The sequence below is a fragment of the Parasteatoda tepidariorum genome, chromosome 10 (assembly GCF_043381705.1).
Source record: "Parasteatoda tepidariorum isolate YZ-2023 chromosome 10, CAS_Ptep_4.0, whole genome shotgun sequence".
NCBI classification, from domain to species: Eukaryota; Metazoa; Arthropoda; class Arachnida; order Araneae; family Theridiidae; genus Parasteatoda; species Parasteatoda tepidariorum.
In genome coordinates this window covers 56,186,447-56,190,368 of record NC_092213.1, presented here as the reverse complement: position 1 = coordinate 56,190,368, position 3,922 = coordinate 56,186,447, and the positions used below count along the sequence as shown (strand labels likewise).

The window sequence follows — 3,922 nt, the reverse complement described above, 5'->3', positions numbered from 1 at the left end:
CTTGAAGATTTTGAGCAGCAAAGCAAAATGTAATATAAGTGAAAAAAAATCGCAAAAAAAGCACTTTAAATTACAATAAATTTCAAATTAATATAGGACACTTAAAAAGAGAACTCTGTTTTAACTCTGTAAAAAAGAGAACTCTGTTTTAAGTTCATAAGCAAATGTGGCTCTTTTAGCATACCTAATTTCACCTCTGTAGTTGCATTCCTGAGGCCGGTATGGCATTTTTTACAACAACTTTAACAGTTTATAATTCTCGAATAAATTATTAAATGTTAATTTTTTTTATTTCACCGCAATCTCTCTACACTTTGCTACTCATGTCAGCAATTTCAAGTTTCTAGGTTCTATAGTTTTTGTGCAGCAAAACAATAGCTTTATGTTACCCAAAACAGCGACAGACAGCTCTTATAATTTTTTAATATAGAGAGAGACAATAATAATACTAGAAAAAATATAGGGAATTTACCATGCATATTCGAAAGGAATTGTGAATTTTAGTGAGATGAGTGAGCTTGCTACTTATTGCATAACTTTTCAAATCATGGATGCTTTATTGTAAAATTCAAAGTTAAGAGAAGAGTGAGATCAGGTAAACTTAGATTAAACCATGAAGTTTGAAATGTCGAAAAAATGTTTTCAAAATATTAAAATGCAAGCAAATTATTAGGAAATGCATTGCGTAATCCTAAGCCCAAAATTTGTTTGCATTTTTTTTTAAATTTTGAAAAAGCCGATAGTCCTGTGTAGGGGTCAGAATGGTTCTTGGTTCGAATCCCGAGCAAGTTATGGAAGTTCTTTCATTCTCTATACTATCTGTCCTTACTGTAGGAGCAACGTTGGCCCAACTAATATGGTGCCCCTGAAAGAGTGACCAACAAATCTGCCCTTCAGATAACTGTATGACGAAAGGTCATTCTCCAGGTGAGCATTGGAAAAAAAATATTTTGAAATTTTTTTTTTCAGCATTTGAAATTTCGTGGTGTACTCTAGAGCAATCTGAACTCCCTTTTTTCTTAAATTCGGTTGGAGGTGGAAATGAACTATGAAAAAAATTTGTTTTTCGCACTTCCCTCTCGAGTGCACTATGTAAAATTTTTTTTTAAAAACAATTTTTAGGATTGATGTTAAAAAAATTGCTCCTTGCAATTACTGTCCGAATTTCAAGTCCCTAGTTACAGCGTTCTGACTTATAAGATACTCAAACGCACAAACTTTCATTTATTATTTCAGATATTGCTTTTTTTAATGACCCTTAAATTTAAGGCTGTGGGAAGCATAATTTACATCAGAGCACCATTGCATTCAAGCTAAGCTCCGGTCAAAACAAACAAAATAAATATTAATATAATTACCTAAAACCTTCATGAATTCTTTTTTAGTTTGGAACTCTGTATGCAATGTCGTTTATTATTATCGGTTTTTAAGACTGCTCAAGAATTTGTTTGCTAAAACAATGAGTTTGTTTCGCCATGAACGAATCTGAAAAACCAGCTGAATCTGAAAAACAAAATGACGAAGAAGTCAATAATGATTATGCTAGAGATTCGATGATGTCGGAGTCCGTACAGTTATTAGCTAACGAAGAAAAAAATGATTCTGAGGATGATGAATCTAAACAGTTATTAGTTAATGAAGAAGGAAATGACGAAGAATCTTCGAAATTCCAATCTGACGAAAAAGTCAAAGATGATGGTAGATTGCCAGTAAAAGATGCTAGAGATGATGATGATGCTAGAGATTCGATGATGTCGGATTCCGTGCAGTTATTAGCTAACGAAGAAGAAAATGATGCTGAGGAGGAAGAGGATGAATCTAAGCAGTTATTAGTTAATGAAGAAGGAAATGACGAAGAATCTTCTAAATTCCAATCTGACGAAAAAGTCAAAGATGATGGTGGATTGTCAGAAAAAGATAAAACGCATGATCCACATTACATTTCGTTCAAAAATGAAAGAAAAATTCTCACCAAGCAAGAAGAAGCGCTTGAAGCGTTAAAAGATATTGAAAATGAAATACAAAGCCAATTTGGCGTGCATCCTTGCGAGAGTTGTGAATTTCTTGATCCTTTTAAAGAACTAAAAATTACTCTTTGCTGTGGCTTATGTACTCGAACATTTTCTCGATTTGGTGACATTCGAGAATTATGGATTGTGTCTGCTCCTGGAAATGAAACACCACATGATACTTTTCTTAAACTCATCGCCGTTACACAGGATAAGCGGTTATCAAAGAATTATAAGTTCCATATTCCCGATCTGAAGATAGGAACAATGGATGAACTCATTAAACTGATAGAAGAATTGTTTAACGGTGATAAATTTGGCGAAGAAACGTTGCAAAGTTTTATGAGATGCATGACCACAATTGTTGGTAGCAAACGCGGGGCGATGAAACATTTATTAGTAAATCAATTGGATTTGGCTACCTATTTAACAAGGTTTACATGGAATGGCGACAAATATCCTGTAGACCAATCTTTGAGAGACACATTTATAACGTTGTCGAAGATTGTGAGACAAACAGCTGCGGGCTTGAAAGCCAGAGATAACGAAGTGAGCTATATTGTAAAAATATTCGAGAAAATAAAACGAGATCGCGAATCAAGTCTTCTTACAAGACCTCTTGATAAATTCGTGAAAAAGAAAGACTTGGTAACTGGATCTACATACTTTATAACATTGCTGGTCGTCGTTGCAAAAGAGCAAGTGCAAAATTGGCTACAAACATATGAAACTCTAACAGAATGGGTTGTGCCCCAATCAAGCAAGAAGTTATTTTCTGATGAATCTTATTCTCTGTTTACTGTTGTCGTAATCAAGAAATTCGCTAATGATTTTGAATCAGCCGCTCGAGATAAAAAATTTAATGTTCGGCGCTTCAATGTCTCCCATGACGCAGATGAAGAGCTCGAGGATATATATATGAGAAAACTTAAACAAGTTAAGAAAGCTATTTTTGGTGCTTCGTATAGATGGGTGAAAACGAATTTTAGCGAATGCTTTGTAGCGTGGATTCACATTAAAGCTTTGAGGGTATTTACTGAGTCTGCTTTAAGATATGGCATACCTGTCAACTTTCAGGCTACACTAATGATACCCATTCATTCAAAAAAAGCCAAATTAGCAATTGATGGTCTGTATGTAGACCTCGAAGCTTACCGTGATTCTGAAATTTTGCAAGAGGAGATACCTGGTGTATTGAATCGATATGGAGTGAGTCAATATTTGCCTTACGTATTTGTGACAATAAACACTGACTTTTTAGGGGCAAAAGATGATTTATAAACACTAAATGAGAATAATTTGTATTTGATATTTACTAGTGATTTTTATTGTTCAAAGCTTCTGATGAAAGAGTAGACTAAAATTGATTACTATTAATAAATTTATTCTATAAATTTATTTTACCTTCTGATTTTTAAAGCTATTAATGTTGCACTTTTCAGAAATAAACTTTTGACTGATATTGCTATTTTAAAATAGAGTAGTATTATTCTTATTATTAAAAAATGTGCATTTATGAAAGAGTGGTTATGTTTATATTTAAATAAAGTTAATATTAGTTTCTTAAAGCTATTACTTTTTAATTGTTATAACGATGTCACGTGTATATTTTTATTTCATTAATAAATTTAAAACTCTTTGTTTCATTCTATAAAAACATTTACTCAGATGAAAATGTCATGAATTTTGTGAATAATTACTAATAATGAAGTAATTGCAAAAAAAAAAAACGTTATATTTTTATTTCATTTTTTTTTTTAAATCTGACAAATCTCGAGATTTACCACTTAAATAGTTAGTATCATATTTTTATTTTTTCGGTTATAGCACCACCTGTTGAGCGAAATACATTAACTTTTAACTCAAATAGGGTTACTTTTTTCTGGAGAATGCGAATCTGAAATAAAAAAATA

At 32.2% G+C, this 3,922-nt stretch overlaps 1 pseudogene; it reads left to right on the top strand.

Annotated features, from left to right (window-relative positions):
• Window positions 1–1,055: 1,055 nt before the first annotated feature.
• Window positions 1,056–3,519, top strand: LOC107457391 (V-type proton ATPase subunit C 1-B pseudogene; annotated as a pseudogene).
• The last annotated feature ends 403 nt before the right edge of the window (window positions 3,520–3,922 follow it).